General features: G+C 38.9%; 1 long non-coding RNA gene and 2 pseudogenes across 3 annotated transcripts in view; 1 reads left to right on the top strand and 2 right to left on the bottom strand.

The window, feature by feature from the left end:
- LOC306642671 (fibroblast growth factor receptor substrate 2-like) overlaps positions 1-23,971 on the top strand; it is a 43,199-nt pseudogene that overhangs the window by 12,272 nt on the left and 6,956 nt on the right. The gene's annotated exons all lie outside the window — the stretch shown is intronic.
- Positions 1,889-14,639, bottom strand: LOC306643120 (serine/threonine-protein kinase RIO3-like; annotated as a pseudogene). The gene is made up of 7 exons (XR_013766869.1): positions 14,629-14,639; positions 14,488-14,546; positions 14,177-14,285; positions 12,805-12,947; positions 9,409-9,536; positions 3,205-3,402; positions 1,889-2,051 (listed from the first exon to the last, which is right to left on the bottom strand). The product of XR_013766869.1 is annotated as a serine/threonine-protein kinase RIO3-like (transcript).
- On the bottom strand, positions 14,637-22,685 carry LOC306643325. Its single transcript, XR_013758903.1, has 3 exons — positions 22,556-22,685; positions 15,620-15,735; positions 14,637-14,826 (listed from the first exon to the last, which is right to left on the bottom strand). It is a non-coding gene; the product is annotated as an uncharacterized lncRNA (long non-coding RNA).

Below are 23,971 nucleotides of genomic sequence, written 5' to 3'. Positions count from 1 at the left end.
ATTTAAATACAGAGCACACACTGATATATTTACATTCAATAATATACATCAGGTAATTGAATCTGATATATTAATGCAATGCTCTCCTCACCTTTCCAGCATGCCACAGCATGTTATACTCGCTGAGGTCAGCATGTACAAGTGTACATTCATTATACAACTGTTGCATCAACTGGGGGGAAGAAAGGCAAACATTTAGAAAAACTAATTCTAATTTACCTATATAGTTCCAATGTGTATATCAACCATACACTTCCAGAAAAACAAAACAAGGTTATAAAACTGATGTCCTTTTTTTTCTTGTGATGCTGGGGATCAAACCGGGGCTATGCTCATGCCAGGTAAATGATCTACAACTCAGTTACAGTCCCAGCCCAAAAAACTTATTTCCTCTTTACTTTGTGTAATCTAGGACTAGGCTTTTGTTGTTGTTTAGGTAGGTGGAGGAACAGTGAGACAATGGAGAGTATCAGTGAGTGACAATCTATTTCCTTGTTGTTGTGTTAGCAAGACCAAGATTCAGGTTTGGATTCCTACACAGGTAAGATGGCAGTTGTGTCTACAGTCACACTAACCAGGGCAATGAGAGAAGCTACTTCCCTTTATAAAAGGATAAATATCCCACTAAGACCTCTATGGGCACATACAGGAAAGGTAATTTCCTGCCAAACATGATAGAAAAGAGAGATTCTTTTAAATTTTAATATTCTTAGATATTCTTCATTTAAAAAGGATAGTGATTCCTAGGCTTATAGTAGAATCCAACATTAATGTATTTGTTTACCAGCCTAAATACAATTAAATAACAAAGGTATGTCATCATCAATTTAATTTCTTCCCCAGCCACCCCACCTCCCAAAGGAGCCAGAAAAATGGCTTTTCTTTTCACCTCTTTTTTTATTGGAGGCAGGGAAAGGTGGCTCAGCTTTCTAGCTATGACTTCACAAAATTATTTTCAATAACACTTTCATATTCAGATCAACTGCTGCATGACCTGGTGTCTCCATGCAAAGACGATGCAAAATGCACATGTTTCACCAGTGTTCAATTAAAAAAATGCAGAGGAATCATGACAGTATTAGCATTTTTATAGTTTAAAAGGCCTCAAGTATGTCCCAAGTATGACTAACTCCCTCAAGATTTTCACAAGTGCCTGCACTCCCTACTACCTTCAATTTCATCATCACTTTCTTCTAATGAGACCAAATTGACTTCCCTCTTATTCCCAGCCATATTCATAGGTCCCTCCTTCACGCTTAGTCATAACTCTCAAGAAGGCATACACAATAAGGAGGCACTACCTGCTAAGTCTACTAAGTCTAAGGCAGTTTTGTGAAAAATAGCTTCATGCTCTATATCACTAAGGGTAACAATGAAGCTTTCTTTTGTTCCATGAGTCTCCAAGTTTTCTAAAACTACTCAAGATACCAACATATCAATGTAAAAATAATTCTGATGTTGATATTCCTTCACAAACTTTTCCTTTTGATACGGGGACTCCTATGTTCCCCAGGCTGGCCTCCAATTCCTGGGCTCAAGCGATCCTTCTGCCTCAGTTTCCTAAGTAGCTGGGACATACAGGGGTACACCAGCACACCTGGCTAGAGAAATGCTTTAAAAGTCAGTGTGTGAAGCTGGGTATGATGGAACATGCCTGTAATCCCAGCAACTCGGAAGACTGAGGCAAAGAGATTCTAAGTTCAAGGTGCAGTCTCAACAAGGCCCTCAGCAACTTTGTGAGAACCTGTCTCAAAATAAAAAGAAAAGGGGCTGAGGATGTAAGCTAGTAAATGGCCCTGGGGTTCAATCCCCAGTATCAAAAATAAAAAAGAGAGAGAGAAAGAAAAGGTCAGTAGTATGTGTGTGCTTTTAAAGGCACAACTTACATGAAGAGTTTGATTAGTTAGGGCATTCCTTTCATTTCTTCACTAATGAGCTTTACTTCTTTTAATTTAGGGGCGGGAACTTGATCACGGCCAATAAAAGACATAACTAAAATGTGTTTCTTGAGTAGTACAACTGTTGGACAAGGAATTCCCGCTCTCTGCATTCTACACAGAAAGATTAAGAATGTAAAGGTCAAAGGGGGAAAATAGGTCATTAATTCAACAAATACCTAACACAGGCCTGCAATGAGGTGGCACTATATCCCACCCTGGGATGTGGGAACACAGAAACACTAAGATATATCCTCTGTCTACAAGAAACCATGGACTGGTGGAAATAACAACTGTGTGAGGAGTTCAAGTAGAGGGTAGCATGATACATGCACTGGCAAAGATGTGGGCAGGCACTGCAGGAGCACACAGGCTTTTAAAAAGGGTAGGGGAAGAGGAAGACCAGATCAAGACACTATGAGGAAAAACATGGAGGCATTCAATAGCACAGTCCATCTGGGGAATGCACATCAGTCAATACAGCTGGATCTGTGAGAAGAGGGAAGGGCAATCTCTGAGGCTAGAGAGACAGGCAAGTTACACGTCACAAAAGGTCTCTGAATTCACATGAAAGACAAAGCGGCTGACAAAGTGAGAAACGCAGGAAGGAGAGCTCAGCTGTATAGAAATGGGAGCAGAGAGGGTAGCAAGGCCACCCAGGACATTTATTCAACTTGAAAACTCTAGAAGAATTTTGCAACTAGTAAATATGGATAATTGCTTTTAAAACCAAACATCGCTAGAAAAGAACAAACTAAAATTAAGTTTTCTATCGATAAAGGAAGATTTAATTAATGGGGAAAGATTTATTAGTGGGGAACTCAATTTCTTGGTTGAATAAAACAAATTCCTTGACAGAAAATAAACTGCTTAGAAAATTGAGGAATAAGTGTAATAAAAGAAAAGAAAATCAATTTGATTGGTTAAGAACCTAACCCCACCAAATTAACAAATTAGAGTAATAAACGACATTTTCTGAACCAAAAAGGGAAATGATTATTTGTGCTAAGCCTAACAGGAAGCTAGACATTTTAATTCTTTAGAAAGACAATTTAAAAGACAGTATTTGAATGTGATAAAATGTCTAGGTAGAACATTTTCCTCAAATGTCACTGGGGAAAGAAAAATGAAGCACTAGAATTTCAAGGTTTTTCATTATTTCTATAAATGAATTTAAGAGAAAGCATAGACGTTTTTGCCTGGCTAGTAGTCCTCACACTAAAAGACAATTACCCAAGATTACTTCTAGCACAATGATTTTCTTTACCTTGTGAGATTGTGCATTTCTTTTTCTGCCCACATGCGGATGATCTTACGTGGATTTAGTTTACTGAAGCGATCTTTAAACCTGAAATCATCTTTAATATATTTGTCACGATTCTTAAACTCATTAAGGGTTGTTTTAAATACCTTGATGGCACATTCTGTAGGTATAGCTTTACCATCTTCCTTTTCATCTTCCATGCTAAATGGGAGAAGAAAAGTTAGGTCAGTACAAGTTACCAGTTCACAAGTGAAACAACTACAAAATAAAAATTCTATAACACTGAAGTAGATAAAATAGATCTACCTTCTCTGAGAGGGTCAAGTCTTGCTATTTATTTATTTATTTATTTATTTATTTATTTATTTGTCTTCAAGTTTTAGATCTTAAAAAACCTTGGGTTTTGGGATTATTGTTTTTGTTTGAGACAAGGTCTTACTATGTTGCCCAAGCTGGTCTCAAGCAATCCTCCTGCCTCAGTCTCCCAAGAAGCCAGGACTACAGGAGTATGTCACTGCGCCTGGCTGGTTTTCTTACTTGCAAGTAAAATGTCCGTTTTGAACAGTTTGTAATATAATAATATTCTTCACTGAATGACCAGGGTATCAAGCTTGAGAAACAATGAAAAGACACACATTTTAAAATGGGCTACAGTCTACCTGGGATGGCTCTGGGGCAAAATTCAATAGAAGCAACACAAAAAACAGTTTTTAAAAAATAACTTTAACTCCTAGAAGATATGAAGGTGAGTGGAAGGGTTCCTGCCCTTTAAGTATGCAAGGAGGGGAGGAGAGAATCAAAGAAGCACATGAATGAACAGGTCTCTTTGGACTGGAAAGGGCAGCAAGGCTTCACAGCACAAGTGGAACTGAAACAGAATCAGGAGAACAGGTAGGACTTGACAATATTATTAAAAGCAGAGGTAGAGACCACAGGATGTATCTGAGGAATACCGAACATTGTAGTCAAGACTAGGCTGGAGAGGGAAAGTGAAAGAAGTTGGAGCTGAAGGCACAGGATGAGAGAGACCAATGAAGAACCTAGCTATAGGGCTGGGGATATAGCTCAGTTGGTAGACTGCTTGCCTTGCAAGCACAAGGCCCTGAGTTCAATTCCCAGCACTACAAAAAAAAAAAAAAAAAGAACCTAGCTATATCCCCAAAGGTAGCGGGAAAGCCTGAGGGCTCTGCAGCAAGGCACCCTCAAAGACGCATGTTATGAAGATCAAGCAGCCAGGATGTCAGGATGGGAGGCAGCAGGGAGAAGCTCGAGTGTGGGGCTGACTCGTGATGCTACTCCGACTGTGAGCTCCTGAAAGGGCCTGAGTCATGCTGGTGGCAGTGGAAATAAGAGGAGGTGTATGAATTGAGAGTAGTATTTACCTTTAAATATCTGAGGTGATATTAATCTGGAAGAGAAAGGAACTGTATTTCCAGAGGACAATCTGAATCAAACCACCAACCTTATTGTTGAACCATATTCTCCTGGTTGACTCCTTCTCCTCCACTTAGACTTAAAAGGTCAGCGTCCTCCAATTGATTCTAAGAAACCCCATTTCTCCTCCTGGGCAATTTCATATAGTCCATGGCTTTAAATATCACCCACATTTCCATCCCCAGTCTTAGTTCCTCTAGAATTCCAGGTTCGTTTATCCAATGCCAATTTGACAACACTTGGGATGTCCAGCAGGCATCTTCAACTTTACATGTCCACAACAAAACTCTTGAAGACTGCTACCTTAACTTAGTTAGGGTCTTGCCTCAGTAAACAGTAAGCAATCAGATGCTTTAGCCGAGAGACCTCCCACATCCAATCCAAGGGTACAGACTGCTCACTCTGCCTTCCAAACACGCAACAACAGCAGTCTCCTCTATCTTCACTTTCACTAACACCCAGAGTCCAAATCACCACCATTGCTCATTTCAACTGCTACAATTACTTCTTACTATAATGCATTTTCCTCATAGCAGCCTGAGTCACCTTTTGAAAACAAAATCAGTCCTGGTTCCCGCTGCAGTTAAATGAATAGCAGATTTATTACCCAGGTTCACACAGTCCTGCCTGCACCAAACCCTGCCCACCTCTCCAGACTCCTCTCTCCTCTGCACACACTGTGCTCCAGCCATTCTGGCTTTTGGACTCTATCTCAAAGACCCTAAGCTTGTACCTGTCTGATAGCATTACGCACAGGCTGTTCTGAGTCTAGAATGTCTTTCAACCTGATCTTCAATGTATCCCAGATGTGTCATTCAAGTGTCACTTCGCTAAGACGACTTTCCTGTTCTACTAATCAAAACCAGTCAACCAGTCACTATGACATTACCCTATTTTAACAATCTGCATACCACATAACTCAAAGTTTTTACTTATTATTGTCTTGGAAGAGGGCTGGAGATGGAAGTCAAGCACATTTTGCAGGGATCCTCCTTGTACCATTCATTGTTGTACCCCCAGAACCTAGAAGAGGACCTGCCACATGGCAGTTGCTCAAATATTGGTGAATGGATAAAGTGACTTTCAGGCAGAGAGATTAAAGAAAATTACAAAGAAGTTGTTTTCAATAATCTAAAGATGTTACAGACAGAACAGGCTAGATTGTGAGGTGATAAACTCTTTGTCATTGCAATAGTTTAACTATATAGTACATGAAGTTCTAGCACAAATACTGAGGAAAAGTTTCCTTTTTTGGAAGATTTCCAATATAGAGACTAATATATATGATTTTTCTTTTTATTCTCCTAGTTAAAAACAAACAAAAAAACTTATTTCTTAACAAATTATACATCCCTCAGCCTTTATTTTTCTTAAAGAGACAAAGTTTAGCCCTAGATGGGCTCTAAACTTCTAGGCTCAAGTGATCCTGCTGCATAGCCTTCAAAGTAGCTGGTACTTCAGGCATGTGTCACAATGCCAGCTTCCTCTGCCTAATTTTTAAGATCCTCCTTACCAGTGTCTAATGTGCTTATACAGTTTCATTCTGTTACCTTTAAAAACATACCTTCTAATCTTATTGTCTAAACTTCAATCCTTATCTATTATTATTAATGTAATCATCTTTAAAGGATAAGTATATATTCACATGAATAAACATCTATAGATGGTATACTACATATATATAGTAGTATACCATCTATATATATATATATATATATAATATATAACTCTACTACTACTCTATATATACTCTATATATACTCTATATATACTCTATATATATACTACTACTAGCGCTTTTTTTACTCAACACTGGTTTTGTTTTACCTATTTTTAAAATGTATGTTGAGATCTAACTTTGTCACAATGCCTTTCCTGAATCTACCTGGCAGTGATCTAGTTCTGCTGTTACTACCCCTAGTGAGGTCTCACTTATACATTTGTGCAGTCCATTATTTATTTATCTTTAACTGAACATAACCATTCCTGCTATAATATTCTCTCTCCTGGCATAAATTCTTTGAGAGTGTAGAGAATATGTCTTATACTTTACTTCCTGAAAAGTCTAACACAAGTTACTATGTGAGTAATTTAGACTATGGGATTGAAGTTGTAGCTCAGTGGTAGACCATGTGCTTAGCATGTGTTAGGCCTGGGTTGAATCTTTAGCACCAAAACCAAAAACAACAACAACAAATATTGTCAATTGCTTGGTCCTCTGGAGAATGACAGAACCCAAAAGACCTTTGTAGGAGGAAGAATTTTAAGCTGATCCCTAAGAATCTTGCATTGCTTATTAACTTCCTCCCCTTGAGGAAGCTGATGCCACTCCCTGGACTAGGTTACATTGTATAGCAAAGGTGGCATTAAGACAATATCTTAGTGGAATGAAGCAAGAGATTCTCCTGCTCCTTTTGACATGAGCTATGAGGGCCTGAGCTATGGCAAGGATCTGTAGGGGCCAGGAGTTAAGAGCAAGCTCCAACTGAGAGCCAACAAGAGTAGGACCTCTTATATCTTCACTTTCCCTATGACCTTGAGTCCAAATCACCATTGCTCATTTTAACTAATACTGAAAGGTGCCAAGGGAAGAGGACTCCAAGTTTCAGAAAGTAACATGGCTAGGCCAACACTTAAGACTGTGCCTTCTGAGACCCTAAGCAGAGAACCCAGCTGAGCACAGAATCCAATAAGCCAGGCCTGGACCTCCAATCATCAGGAGCTGTAAGAGTAAATAGGTATTGTTGTGGTTTTGGGGTACCAGGGATTGAATCCAGGGATTGATTACCACTGAGCAACATCTCCAGCCTTTTACTTTTTATTTTAAGATATGGTCTCACCAAGTTGCTGAGGCTGGCCTTGAACTCACCATCCTCCTGCCTCAGCCTCCCAAGTCGCTGGGAAGGTGTTGTTTTAAGTTGCAAAATTTATGGCAATTCATTATATAGCACATTATATATGCTTTTTGAAAGCATTTTTCAGTTGTACAAAACTGGATGCTCTCCAGTTTTGCTACTTACAAATGCAGAAACACAGATTATGATACCAATATCACCAGAAGGAAATCGATCATTCATCATATCAAAGTATCATTAAATATAAAATGATCAGAAGACAAAGGAAACTGTTGACAACCCCCACCAAAACAAACAAATACGCAAAAAAAAAAACCAAAAAAACAAATGGCCAATAAGGCACCTGAAAAAATGTACAATCACAAATAAATAAATGCAAATCGAACTGTCAAGATGTTACTTTCCATTGTTCACACTGACAAAAAATATGAATGTTGATAATACTAAACATTGATGAGGACAAAGAAAATAAACTTTTGCTGCCAGTAGCAAAATAAATTAGTCAAGCTTCTCATAGGGCAATCTCGCAATATCTCCTGACATTCAGAATGCACACAACCTGCAGATTTGGCTAGCTCATGGGAAAAATTGCATTTGCCTTACCATTAAAACGCAAACTCAAGATTTTGACCACTGGTATGGTACACAAGAAAAAAAAATTTGTAATTGTTAAATTTTTCATATATAAAAGAAATCGAGAAACACAGCTGCTACAACAGTCAACTCAGGGGCCCAAACAGAGAACAAATTCACACTCCCCGTTCTGTGAACCTTCCACTGCTTAACCAAAAAGAAAAAAAAAAAATCATATAGTCTTTGCCCCAGCAATATCATTGTTAATAATTTAGTCTAAGGATATATTTGCAAAGGTACATTAATGTCCAAGGATATTCTTGTATGTTCACATAATGGAATGTACTCATTTAAAAATGGGGGGTGGTGGTGGTACGGACTAGTAATATAGAATGGTCTAAAATATTTAGCTAAAAAAAATCATGGATGTAGAATGTAATCTCTTTGCATAAGCCAAGTATAGGACAAATACATACAAATTTCTGTAAAATTAAATTTAAAACTGTTACTAGTAGTTACTTTTGGAGAAACAGCTATTGGGCAAGGGTAAGAGAGATGAAGGCTACTTTTCATTTTATCCTTTCTGTAAATTTTAATCTACCACAAGCAATCTTTCCTTTAAATAATCTGTACTGTTTAGTTATATTTGCCTGGACTCGGGGAATCCTCAGTTGAAATTTATAAAGAGGGAAACAAAGTTTAAAAGCAGACATACATGTTGTTTAAAATTAATACCAAATATTATCATATACAATCTCATTTAGTGTGACAAAAATCCCATGAGGTGAGACACAATTTTTTAATGAGGTTTAGAAACTTGTTCCAGATCATATAACTTGAAAATGTAAGCTCCAATGTTAATTTCTTTTTCTTTTCTCTTCTTTTTTTGGTGATAAGAGATCAAACCCAAGGACTTCAATGAATTACAGCCCCACCCCCAGCTTCAACATTCATTTTTATTCTCTTCATTTTTAGAACTTAATAGTATAATTCAATATATTATGATGTATATGTGCTATCTACAAAGGGAGACTAGTTAAATAGTTAAGAAAATTAAAAACAGGAACTTGACCAATAGTCATTTGAAACCTCTCAAGTACAAAATGAATGTGTTTTATATCATTTAGACTTTCTATAATAACATTTTTTTTTTTTTTTTTTTGTGGTGCTGGGGATTGAACCCAGGGCCTTGTGCATGCAAGGCAGGCACTCTACCAACTGAGCTATATCCCCATCCCTATAATAACATTTTTTAAATAATTCTACTTGCCATGCAATGTTAGCTTTGATTTTGTATAAATCTATTAATCCTGGGGAGAAGGGATTTCATATTTTGTTCATTTACCTCCCTCCATATGCATGAAAGACAACAGATTCCTTTCCTGTACTAATACAGCCAGTGATTGTCTCCAACATTCCAGAGTTGACCATTTTATACATAAGTAAACGTGTCTTAGGATCAACTGCTTTTTCCTGCAAAAGATAAATACTGTAAGTAAAAATGACTTATTATAAAACATTTTCTGATGGCAATTATCTAGAATACAAGTAACAATAAATGTTGGTGAGGATTTGGGAATAAAGGTTCACTCATACATTGCTGGTGGGACTACAAATTGGTACAAGCACTCTGGAAAGCAATAGGGAAATTCCACAGAAAATCTGGAGTGGAATCACCATTTGACCCAATTATCCCACTCCTCAATTTATATCCAAAGAACTTAAAATCAGCATACTACAGTGATGCAGTCACATCAGTGTTTATAGCAGCTCAATTCACAATAGCCAAGCTATGGAACCAAACTAGGTGCCCTTCAATAGATGAATGGATAAAGAAAATGTGGTGTGTGTACACACACACACACACACACACACACACACACACACTGGAATATTACTCAGCCATAAAGAAGAATGAAATCATGGCATTTGTGGGTACGTGGGCTAAGTGAAATGAGCCAGTTCTAAAAAAACCAAAGGATGAATGCTCTGATATGTGGATGCTAACACACAAGGGGGTGGGAGAGACAGAAGTTCACTGGATTAGACAAAGGGGAATGGAGGGAAGGGAGAGGAGATGGGCACAGGAAAGACAGCAAAATGAATCAGACCAACTTTCCTATGTTCATATATGAACACATGACCAGTGAAACTCCTTATCATGTACCACCACAAGAATGGGATCCTAAGTTGTACTCCATGTATGCATAATATGTAAAAATACACTCTACTGTCATATATATCTGAACGGAACAAATTAAAAAAAATTTGAGTCATTTCTAATCTCTAATGTTCAAAATATATATTTCCTTTTTCCAACTTTATTATTTAATTTACTTAGATGTATATACATCAGGCTCTTAAAAGAGTGCCATCAAGATACAATTCATGTAACTCTGGTATCTCTGAAAGTGAATATCTAAAAGAACCATTCCAAGTCAGATACGAAGAGGAGTCATATCTAGGATGAGGCACGGGAACTGAAGATCTCAGGGTTTCAGTTCAGGTAGGGCCATGAGGCTAATATGGGTTTGGTGAAAGTCCCAAGTTTGTGCTACACAGTCACTTTCTGTGAGGGACATCCTCAGAGAAGAGGGTTTTTTAAAGGATGGGCTCGAAGGGACTGACTTCTAGGGCTGACAGCAGAGCCACAACCACCAATGTCCCAGGGAAAAGAGCCTCTGCTACTGCATGGGCAGTTTGGAAGAAGTTTTGAGAAGGATTTTCTGAGTGGAGGACAAAGGGCAAAAAGTGAGCAAGATCAACTTACACCCAGTCTCCCCTCCGGCCATACCCACCCACAGTCTGCACTAGAAGTACCCAACGATTAAGAGTTTATCTGCTGCACCTGCACACTCTGGGAAGAAGCTGGTCTCCACTCTCCTCCGGTGTGCCGTGGGTCCCAGTGTGAAGACTCTGAGAGAGACACCTCCCAGGGGCTCAAGTTTAAGCACATCAGCAGAACCAGCTCTCAGCAGGAACACTTGCCCTGACCCTGGGCATCACCCACCTCCTCAGCACTCTGGCATCCTAGGTCTTTCTTCCCACTTAGTGGGAAGAGATGGGCCAAGGCTGGAAAGGAGCAGACCTTTGGTCTCTCCAAGGGAAGCCTAGTCATGGGGTCTGCAACATATTATTTGTCACCTGCTCCTTCTGCTCCTTCCTCCCAGGAAGGGCAATGAAGTCGACCAGGTATAGAGACAGCCATGGTAGAATTCTACATGGCCCTGTGGCTCTGGTAATATTTGGTGCCAAACTCAGGCTCAGGACTCTGTCCACTGCTACCTTTCTCCTGACTTTGGTGTCCTCTCTTTGTCATCCAAAAGAGACAAAGATGCTCTTTGAAAAAGCAAACTGATGCAGGCACGGTGGAGCCTGCCTGTAACCCCAGCTGCTTGGGAGGCTGAGGAAGGAGGATCACAAGTTCAAAGCCAGCCTCAGCAACAGTGAGACGCTACACAACTCAGTGAAACCCTGTCTCTAAATAAAATACAAAATATGCATGGATGTGGCTCAGTTGCTAAGTGCCCCTGAGTTCAATCTCCAGTAACCCCCCCCCCCGCCCCCATACCCCTAAAAAGAAAAAAGCAAACTGAAGCACGGGAAGCACCGGCACCACTCTACCGCCTGCTGCTGCCTTCCCATAGTACAACAATAGGCACGTCTTCCCTCCCTTACTCCCAGGATTGTGGCTAGGGGGAGATCCAAATATAGAGTAGACACTCCTGGAGTGAAAGGCAGGGTGGCAAAGGTGGCAAGGGATGGGCAATGGGGTACCAAGCAGGCATGGAATGTACAGGCACCATCTCTCTCCTGTAACCCCAGTTTGTCATCCAAGAGAGACAAAGATGAGAGAGTCCCTCTCCTTCCAAAACCCCTGGCTTTTGACTTCACCTTCCTGCTTTAGACATACTTTCCACCAGGCTAGGCCCCCACCAGGGATCCCTGGCCCCATCTGCTTTTCTGAGTAGAACCTATGCAACACAGAGACACTTTTGGAGACCATGAGACAATGCCTCCTTCCTTTTAGACCTGAGCCAGGACCAAATACAAAGAACCTTGGCCTGGCCTACCCTGTGTAGTCTCCCCACCTCCTGGGTCTTTTTCAAGAGATTTAGCTATGATTTCCATAATCTGTCCTTAATCTAAAAAAGTTAAGTGGAAATTTAAAAAAAAAAAAACTGAGATACTAAGCTTAATCAAAATCTTATCACCAGTTTAAAAATCTCTAACATTCTTAATTTTTTCTAAATATTTCACAAAATTAGTTTATTATATGGAGATTTAGGGATTATCATCAAGACTTCATTAGAGATTAATAGGTTACAAATATATCAATAGGAAATAATTTTTTAAAAAATCCTGGATGGGGCTGGGGAGATAGCTCATTTGGTAGAGAGCTTGCCTTGCAAGCACAAGGCCCTGGGTTCGATCCACAGCACCACAAAAAAAAAAAAAAAAAAAAAAATCCTGGAACATTCTGACGCAATGTAAATTATACAGTTTGTATTATGACCACTAAAATGGGAGTTTTGAATAAATGATTAATAACTATTACATTAAATCTGAAAAAGCAAATAGCAAAGACATTTAAACTATATTTACATCTTTGATATGAAAAACCAATCCCACAGGAAAATATCAAACATGAAATTTTATTTTGTTTTTCCTCCCAAATGTCAAGTTTTCTAATATGAATCCTTCTGTTAAAGGGAAAAAAAAAAAAAATCAAGATCCTTACTGCAGTAGAATGCTCCTTCTTCTCATGGAGGCGGGCACTTCGACGTTCTTCTGAGTAGGCATGTTGTTTAAAGCATTGAAAACATGGTTTGATAGTTTTAAATCCATTCCAATTCCATCTCCTACCTGAAATCCAGGTGCAAACTGACAAGAATAGAAGAAATAGCATCTAAATACTTTTAGGTGGGAACAGTAAAACAAAACAAAAAGAGCGAGAAAATTAGTCTTTACTCGGAACAGATTTCCTATTCAACAGATGATCATGCTATAAAAACAGAATCATAGATACTACACTGAAAAATGTCACTAACAGAAAGAGGAGCAATGCTACTAAAGAAATTATAGACCAAAGGAAGCATTTATTCTATGCACAGAAAACATTCAATTATATCTAAAACTAAGGTCTTTCAGTACATGCTTTGAATCTCATTTTAATATCAAAGAACACAGTGCTGTAAGGTGAAGGCTATACCAAAACATACCAAAGAAATCAATATCATAATTATTTATGAGGACTGAGCACAGCAAGTTATGCCCATCCCATCCATGACAACTGCATTGTAGAGCTGCACAGCCCAATTAGAGACACTGGTCACATCTGGATATTTAAATTTGAGCTAATTAAGTCTGAACTTAAAATTCAGTTCCTTAGTTACATCATCCAAATTTGAAGTGTTCAATAGCAAAGGTGGCTACCCTACTGGAAAGTACAGCTGTAGTACACTTCCATATCTCAGAGAGTTTTACTGGATATTCTTGAATCAGATATGGAATATTTCTAGAAATTATATAACTTAATATTTACTTAACAAGCATTTGTGTTCTAAGGTCTAAATATTTTCTATTAATCGTAATTTTATGGAAGTTAAAATGTTACCTTTAAAAATTACATTTTATTTCTGATTTTGCAGGGGTAGTTCAGGTACATATAAAAAAATTAGGAAAGTGTGGGGTTGGGTGTGGTAGGGGGCTTGCCTGGAACCATGATACCCTGGGTTCAATCCACAGCACTGGAGGGGGAAAAAAAAATCCAGAAGTATTTCTCCCTCTCATTTCACCTCCAGTTACCACTGCTGTGTATTTCTTGGGTAGGGATGCTATTTATAAAAAATAATATGAAGAATGAATGTTATATAAGAACTATTTCTTAATTTTAGAATCTATGTAGTCAATTTAATTTTTAAAGAGTGTAGGGTTTTATTCTGAGACAGATACTTTATATTCTCAAGTGGTTGAGTTTGCATGACACTGATATATTGTCATCTAAACATTTAACATTTTCAGAAAGAAAGAATTTTAGAAATTTAAGATATTGTTTTTGAAACTTTCAAACAAAACTCTTGATTCAGAGATAGGTACTCTCTGTAACTTACATTTTCCATTCTTGCTGTATTCTTTCTCCCACATACCACTTCATCATGTTTGGTAGTGATATCTTTTCCTTTTCCAATAAAACCCTTTTTGGAGTAGGAACTGGTTTTGCTAAAGGCAATTAAGACAAACCAAGTGTATGAAAATAGTAAAAACTAAATTGCTACATTCAATGCTGTCTGAACAGACATTTGAATCTAATGAAATAATCATTAAATGATATTGAAAATAAATATAAAACTAAAACAATTCATTGGAAAAATTAGTCTTCAATACTCTCATTCTATCCCCCAGAAACTAAAGGCTTTGATACCTGGTATGTAGGGATCATCACGAGTGTCCTGCCAGTCAACCTCATCTTCAGAACTATCGCTGTCTTCAAAAAAAAGGATGCATTTTCAAAAAAATGGAAACTTAAAAGGCAAAAAATAGTTGAAGATGTATTTAGTAGCACAATATAAGCATTTTCTACCACCCAATGGAGTTGTCAAATAAGGTAATAATACCTTTGCTATCGCCATTGAATTTTTTTTCTTCACGCCTAAGCTGTGCATCATATTCTCTGTCAAATTCCATTTGTAGCATCTGAGCCAGCATTAGGTCACTGGAAGTGTCAATGTTTTCTCCAGAAATAAATGGTCCTTCAGCAACACTATTCAAAATAAAGTGATAAAACTAATATAATGTGCGGTGCAGACAGGGCCTACTGATTATGAGAGTAGGATATCCCTTTTTAGGATTAGGATTGTACTAAACAATGGGCAAGAACTCCACCAAACTTTCTCTCCACCTTCCCCTGTCTAGGCAGCCTCAAAAGACCAATGGCCTATACCTATGAGAACACAAGCCAGGATTAAAAGAACCAGAAGAGAATGCTATTGGGTCTATTAGAAAATTCAAATTGAGACCTAGGATGCATTTGTTCTGTCTTCTAGTTAAAGGAGATATAAAAGTTTCTGAAAAGATAAAACCACAAATACTTCAGAACTATACCTCACCTAGATGAACTGTTGCATTGACAAGAAAATAACAAAACTCAGAGAGAGAGTAATTTATCCAAGATAATAGAGGCTGGGTATCCTTTATCCGAAATGTTTGAGGTCAGAAGCTTTCAGATTTTGGAATTTCTCCTATTTTGGAATATTTGCATTGGATTTACCAGTTGAGCATTCCAAATCTGAAAATCCATATTTGAAATATTCCAAAATCTGAAACCTTCTGAGTGTCTTTTGAGTGTCTTTTTGGGTTGTTGAACCTATACTAAAAACCCCAGTCACAAACTCAGGACCAGAATTCCAATATCAGTAGACCCCAATATTGTGCTTTCTACTGCACTGTTTTCCTAAATGTACTTAATTGCTTGTCATGACAATCATTAATCAAATCCTAAAACTTTGTTATAGTAAGCTACTAGATAAAATAGATACTTTGTTAATTTTACTTACGAAACTTCAGGAAAAGCAGCAGCTTCTTCTTCTAACTGTAATTCTTTAGCCAACTGTTCACTCATTACATCAGCCAAAGAACAGGATATTGTGTTCTGAGGGGTAGCCCATGGACACTTAAAAAAAAAAAACAAAAAACTCTCACAATTAACTTAGAAATAAGGCTATCTTTTAAGAATTAAACTAGTTAAATCAACTCAAAATGAAAGATTAGTTATTTGAAGAAATCATCTTAGAAGTAAAAATATCCTCTAGCTCAATTTAAACAAGGATAAATGTAAACTAAAACATCCTGAAGTACTTTCTGGCCTGTTCTCATGGTTGAGGGAAGCATCAGGATATTACAGTACCATCTCAACAGCCAAGGAGTTTAAGTTCCTTCCTGGTTTCCAATTCCTTGCTTACTGAGCAACCTTCAGCTTATGATTTGGCTTTCCAAGTAGAGTTTCTCATAGCCTACCAACTAGCATAATTTAAACCCCACTTAGAAGTTAAACTTCATTCTAATTTAAGCATTAAATCTTAGCTAAATATAAAGTGTGTCTGCCCCTTCTCAAGACATCTTGCTAAAACAAAACCAACAAGAACCACAAAAATTACATTTCTGAACTTTAGAATTTGAAAGACAGCCTCCTGAAACAATATAATTACATCCAAGTAATACTTTATACTTGACCACTGAGCCACATCCGCAGCCCTTTTTTGTATTTTACTTATTTAGAGGCAGGGCCGCTGAGTTGCATAGGTCCTCACTAAATTACTCAGGCTGGCTTTGACCTTGGGATCCTCCTGCCTCAGCCTTCCAAGCAGCTGGGATTACAGGCATGCACCACCACAGCCGGCTGTCTCAGCCTTCCTGAAGCACAAATTCTAAATTTATTTCACTATTTTCTTAACTCCTAACTAATCTTTTTGCTTCCTATCTTGCTTGCTTCCATTCTTCACACCAACAAAATCTAAAATTGCAGATTTGATTGGTTCCCTTTCTCACCTAGATCTTATTGTTTCCCACTGCCTTTGGGATAAAGTTCAAACAGAAATTTTCATACAAAGATATCTGTATTAGCCACAAAATTATTTAAACAGGGTTAGTGAGCACAGGCTCTCTACCTAGTCTAACAGCCTTTTGGCATGGCTCTGAGAGACAACTGGACAACTGACCCTTGTTCAGGTTTCATAGCACTACGGTGCAGGAATCAACTTGGCTCAGCTGTGTGGGTGGAGTATGTAGGGGTGATTAACAATGATAACTATATTTATGCCTGAGTGAATCAGAATCAAGTTTTGTCTAGTCTTATCCTGAGATTCAGGAGGTGCACCTGTTCCCAAGGACATACCTACATTAGCCATTGCAAATTGTTGCAGACTTATATAAGGCCAGACCTGGAGAGAACAGGGAGGCTTACTGAAGTTCTGGTGTGACTCAGAATTTATCAGCCATTGAGTACGCTACTGATAAGTCTTTTGTGGTCTGGAAACTTGAAGCTCTCTGTAATTTACAGAACATAGCTAATATTTGGCTACATGATTCTGATTTCCTTCTGCTCTTTAACCTAGAAAGGCTTGAACCAAAATTAATTGGTTTGGGTCAAAGTCCAGGTTCCAAAAGGCAGATAACTATATTTTATAACTCAGAATTCTCATTCACATTTTTTTAATTTTTATAATTTTGAAATACTTTTTTAGTTGTCAATGGATCTTTTATTTTTTATTTATACGTGATGCTGAGTATGAAACCTAAGGCCTTACACATGCCAGGCAAGCGCTCTACCACTGAGCCACAACTCCAGCCTCTCTCATTCACATTTGGCATTGACTAATAGTAGCATATCAGATAGCATTTCAATATTCTCCATATTTAAGTAGCTTAGCTAAACACATATAACTTACACAGATTATTTAAATCACACCACAACTGAGTAGTTGCAATATCATTCCCATTTTAAAGGTCTGGAAACTAAGATAAAGAAAGGCTTTCTAACTCAAGATAAGACTTTAGGTGGAAGTGCTGAGACCTGACCCAAGGTGCTAGAACGCAAAGAGACTACATTTCTTAAGTGTTTACTGCTGTCCCTAATGGCCTTCCCTGGAATGTGAGAAGCAAACTGGCTCATTGTCTGCAGTATAAAATCCACACTCCTCAGCAAGGAATGCCCTTCGCAACTTGCCCTCACTTATCTTTCCATACCCAACGCTCATGGATCCTAATTATATCCCAAATATGGCACAGTTCACCCCTCCATGCCTTCACTCATTCTTTTCTCTGTCAGTGGTTTTTCCCTCTATTTACATCAATTTAATGTTACCTACTCTTTTAGGATTGTCTCCATGCTACCAGACAAGGTTGGATTCTTGCTTTGGGTATCCATACCACTATGCAAACACGCCACCTATAGAACCCACTGCTAATTAGGGTTCATACAGCAACCATGATGGAGCACAAGCTCCTTGCAGGGTGGAGTCTTCTCAGTTCCAGAGCTCAGCATAGAGTTTTAGACATAAAGAAGCATTCAAGTACTCACTGAATAATGTGTTGCAAGGAAACAGTACCAAGTTAATGGAACTGCCAAGCTGTTCATAAGCTGCAGACATCCCTGCTACTCTGTAGTCCTTTCCTTCACCTTGCCCACCCACATCTGAGGCTTCGAGTCATCTGTCATATGTGAACTAATTCTGTAAAGATATTAAAACATTAGTTGACAGTTTCTCAAAGGAGCAAAAATGATAGGCAGTAATTTTGCCACTTTGAGAGAGATTCCCTACTCCTAAGAGTCTGGATCAGAAAGAGAAACATGTAGAGGGCCACATACAGCACTTGGACACCCTAAGAGCCCCCCCATACTGACCTTGCTCCTCAAGCCTCACACTCTAGAGCTACACTTGCCATTCCTCTGCTGACCAATTTGGTTCGGCCACCTCAGTCTGAAGCAACTTCCTTGAGTGAGGTAATAAAGATTTCAGAAAGGGCTGCCAACTCCACACTTTGAAATCTAATCAAACTCTTCAACAGTCCTCAAAACCCTCCATAAAATCTTCTACACTCTGTGAAGGAGAGCCCTGGAGCAGGAAGTAACCCTTGGGCCTGCCCCACAGCATAAGAGGCTCATCTCACTAAGGGGACTTTGGAAAATTTACTGGAAGCTTCTTCTCCTAAAAAACAGGTACCAGGCGATAACATATTGGAGAATCCTGTCATCATCTTTTTTAAATTAAATGTTAAAATTGTAATAATAATAAACCCAAGGCAATGAGGCAAAACTCACAATCTTGCTCTATCCTAGTTATCTAAAGTCATTTCCTACTATTCTGTTCATCAACATAAACTCCCCATAACATCAAGATCTAAAGAGAAAGCCCACACAGTCCTTACTAAGGAATATCTAAGCCCATAATTAGCTGCTTGAGTTTTTTCCCCCCCGTTGCTAAAGAATCCTAAGACCCACCCTGTCTTCCTCTCCTCTGGGAACTGCCATTGACCACTGTTCCTGAGTGTTCTGCTCCACTTACCACATTCTTCCACCCCTGGCTGGCCGCAGATTAGATAGAAATCATCCCCCTTTCCTTCTGGTTCCTAAGGATGCACCCCTTGCTGCCTGTCCCACTTTCTAAAAAAGGTTTTTACTAAAGACAACTATGGAGAAAGAAACAAGTCAAGTCAAGAATGGCAAACATGAAGAAGACACATGACAAAAATTCAGTCTGTGTATTTGAAGTAAACAAAACAAAACACACAATCTGTAGAAGATCCCTTTGCTAACCAAACAGCCAGAAGATTAAACTCTAGGCAGAATATTAAAGTAATTTTACACTCAAGATAAAGGTTTCTGGAACAAGTGATCTGATCTACACAATAACATTATCCATTTTTTAAGAGAACACTTATACTAGTTTTCAATTTGCAGAAAACTAGCAAAGATAGTAGCGTCCCCAAACACCTCATATCCAGTTTCCCCTACTATTAACATCTGTTTTAGTGTCAACATTTGTCATAATTAATGAACCAATATTTATACATTACTAACTAAAGTCCATACATTACTCAGATTTCCTCGGTCTTTCCCTGATGACCTTTTTCCACTTCCCTACCTGGGACAGCACACTACATTTAGTTGTTTATGGTCCCCTTACGCTCTTTTAGGTAGTATTGTTTCAGACCTCTTCTTGTTTTTGATGACCTGGACAATTTTAAGAAGTACCACTAACACATTTTTCACGGCTCTCTTTCCAATAGAGCTACATACTTCCTCACTTTTGCCTCTAGTTTACCAATCCTTCCCTCTTGGAACATCTCCTAAAATTCATTGTTCATAATAGCAGCTTGGCATTTTATAACCAGCATCCCGGGACTGTGGTGAAAGGGCTCCCAGGGCCATTTCAGAGAGTCTGCAGTCAAAATTTTCATAATATACTAACAACATCCTTTGTCTCTTTTATACTCATTCTTTCATGTGTGGAGTTTTCCCAAGCTACATCATATGTGACGGCATCATCACTGATGGCTAATGTGTATTCTTGCATTTTCCTAAAATTTCCTAAGGCAACAAGTTTAGGATATAAATGTGCATGTTTAGAGATTAACTCAATTCCTTCTCAGTATTTCTACTGTACTCCTATTCTGTGAAGATGAATTTTTTTATATACTTCAATACAAAATATTACAACAGATTGGAAAAAAGGGAAAAGAGAATCGATGAGAATCCAGCTACCTTCTACTGAGTGAGACGTTAAAGAGATTTTTAAAAATATAAACAATAATATTCTCTTCACTAATTTTGTTTCAGAGACTATTTTTACTTTTTATTTTTGGGGGGTATTGGGAATTGAACTCAGAGGCCCTCAACCACTGAGCCATATCTCCAGCCCTATTTTGTATTTATTAGAGACAGGGTCTGAGTTGTTTAGTGCCTCGATTTTGCTGAGGCTGGCTTTGAACACACAATCCTCCAGTTTCAGCCTCCTGAGCCACTGGGATTACAGGTATGCGCCATCACACCCGGTTGAAGGCTTTTTTAATATGAAATGTTATTTACGTAATGTGACTTTTAATAAACAATTTATTTCTCAGTTTTATTTTCAGTCATGGAAAAATGTCAATAGATATAATCAATATAAACAAAGTTCTTTGGGGTCTTAAATGATTTTTTTTAAAATGATACTGGGGATTGAAGCCAGGGCTTTGAGTGTGTTAGGCAAGTGCTCTACCACTCAGTTACATCCCCAGCCCTTTTAATTTTGACATAGGGTCTAGGTAGGTGGCCCAGACTGGTTTTAACCTTGCAAATCCTCTTGCCTAAGTCTCCCAAGTAGCTGGGATTACAGGTATGTACTACCACACCTGGCTTCAATTTTTAAGAGTATAAGAATATCCTAACTAAAAAGTCTTGAGAATTATTGGCCTTAAACCTTCCTTCCCTTTTACAAAGTCTTCCTCAAATGTCCACCTGCTTCCTCCATTCACTCTGGTTTTCTACAAGTTTAGAGAAGGAAAAGGTTAAGTGATACTTTTGGCCTCTTTTTAAGTTCTGTTTGTTAAAACCCTGTCTTTCCAACAGAATATCAATAACCCTACGAGCATATTTTTGTTAAATGATGAAAGTGGAATTTTGTGGTTTTAATGATGAACACTTAAATGACAATGTGGCATAAAATATTTTCTTACTGAATTAGTTAAGTAAAATTGGCTCTGAGACTTTATTATGAACAGAGTTGGTCTCATTTAACATTTTTACCAGCCTTTGTGGATGTTTAACTGCAAGGAATTTACATGTAGAATATATATATTAGTCTATTAATTTGTTTTTTTATGTTCACTAATCACATTTACCAAAGGAATGTCTTAGACTTGTCCTAAAGTTGTATAAGAATTTTTAAAAACCTGTAACCCCACAACTCAAGAGGCATATACTGGAGGATGGCAAATTTAAGATCAGCTTGGGCAACTTAGCAAGATGTCTCCAAACAAACAGGGCTGGGGATGTAGCTCAGTGGTAAAGTACCACTGGGTTCAATTCCCAGTATCACCAAGAAAGGGGGAAAAAAAAAAAAAAAACTTTTATAAAATCAATCTTTCTTTACTTAAGGGCTAATTATTTACCTCCTTTTATGTTAAGAACAATCCTAAAGGTTCCATAAGATTAACAGGTAACCTTTTAAGTGAAACAAGTGTTCTGTATTAGCATGCAAAGGACAACTATTAAGTTAAAATTCTGGATTTCTTCACAACCTTAATTTGAGGAACACAAATCCCAATGGAAGCGCTTTTGGTTCTCAAACAACCCTCAATAACGTGCCACAAGTCTTTGCACCCATTTAATGAAAGTAACATGCAAAAGAGCAGCCTGAAAATCAGAAACCTAATGTGAAATAAAGGTTTAAGTTTGCTATTACAGAAAAAAATTGAAACGTTAAAGTCTAGGCATACAACGAAAATTCATAACCATGTTACATACAGCTTGTACTATACACTAGGTATTAGCGTCGGAGGACAGAGGGTGTGTTCGTGTTCCACACCACTTCAAAAACACGAAATCACCGAACTGGGAAAACCACACTTATCAAATTAAGAAAACAGCTTCCTAAAGCAACTTTCTGTCTAGCTTTCCATGGATTGGGCTGACTCACTTGGCCTGTGACAAACAAGATCATGCTCGTTTCCCCTCAAGTGTCAAGAGTCTGAAAAGGGAATTTATACTCAAACATAAGCTACAGGACTCAAAGCAAGGTGCGGAACTAAAGACAGACCCCAGACCACAGTGGAAGCCCCAGCCGCCTTCCTCCGCCTCTTCCCACCACCACACCCCGGCAGTCCGACTGCGGTCCCCCTTTCTCGAAGACGTCGGGGTCCCGGGCCTATAACTTCCCGAATGACTTCTCCCAGGTTCCAAGAGAACCAGCCCAGGTGACCAAGGCGGGTACGCCAGCACGACCACCACTTACTTTGCTGGGTCCCCAGGCCGCCGCCCTCCCGGGCTCAGGGGATGCCACTCCGACCAGATCCATTGGGGGAAGAAGGCAGCGAGAACAGAGCAGAGAGGTGGCAGAACGGGGAGCAGGCTCTGATGAAGAGAGAGGTGGCAGAACGGGGAGCAGGCTCTGATGAAGAGAGAGGTGGCAGAACGGGAACCAGGCTCTGCCGAGAAGACAAGCGGGGCGGCGGCGACCTGCTGCTGGTGCCGGAGCTAAGGTGACAGATGGCGGCGGCTGCCGCCGCGTCCGGAACTAGACCTCTTCTCTTCCGCCTTGACCGCAGCAGCGCTCGCTTCCGATTGGCCGCGCGCCCTCGGCTCCTCCTTAAGTCACCTTGCCCCGCCCCCTGGGGACGCACTTCCGGCCTCTGCCCGCTGGACCTGGGGCCTCCTGGATCGGTTGCCAGCTGCAGGTGGTCTTCGTTTCTCCGACGTGTTTGGGCGGGGCTGGGTATGGCTTCCTCTGGTCCAGGTTCTGCCCTGTCCAGGCACCGCCTTCCCGCTCCTTCCTTCCTGGTTGCCCAAGATAGTCACTTAGTAATTAAACTAGATTAGACAAGATTATAGTGTGGAAAAATAAACAAACGAGGCTTTCTCTGTTCGTTATTTCCCGGTGCGATTCTAAACTGGGATGGATTGGGAGACAGAAAATAGCAGGTTTAGAGAAAGGAAAGGGACTGAAGACCACAGTCAGATTTGGTTATTAATCCAGTTATTGTTGTGGATGTGGAATGCGAAAATTTGTAACGTGTTGTATTACACTGAGCACAAGTATGACTGCATAATAAAAGTTTTGATTCTGTATTTTGTAGGGAAATCCTCACAAAGTGGATAAAAGTATTGCATGTCACAATATCCATGTACCCTTCAAACTTTTTACCTCCTTAGTCCTTAACACTGAGGGGTAAATTCTGTCCTTATCTCCATTTTACTGATAATGAAACTGAGGGATGTAGAGGTAAAATAACTTGCTGGAGATCATACAGCTAATAAGTATCAAAGTTAATTAGTGGTGAACTAGGCGTTCTGAGTTTAAGGACTGGAGCTATATTGTCTACATAATGACCATTAAGATATTCTAGAAATACATACTGTATAACGATTTTCGGTTTTCCTTAAATTTCACTTCTGAGTCAGAATCCCATTCTTGAGAGCCCTAAGATGTTAATGAATCCATTAGCATACAGTTCTTGCTTCCTTCCCATTCCAGGTCAGTACATGTTCTGAATCTCCCAAACACTCCAAATAAAATAAAGCAAAGTTATAGATATATAACAGGATACAAACTTACGCTTGACAAATGTTGCTCATGTATGTGAGTGTGTGGAAATTGTATCCCCTTTATATCAGGTTATAATCAGAGTACAAATAGTTGAGGAAAAATGGA

The sequence above is a fragment of the Sciurus vulgaris genome (genome assembly GCF_902686455.1).
Source record: "Sciurus vulgaris genome assembly, chromosome: 13".
Taxonomy (NCBI): Eukaryota; Metazoa; Chordata; class Mammalia; order Rodentia; family Sciuridae; genus Sciurus; species Sciurus vulgaris.
This window is presented reverse-complemented; position numbering and strand designations above follow the sequence as displayed.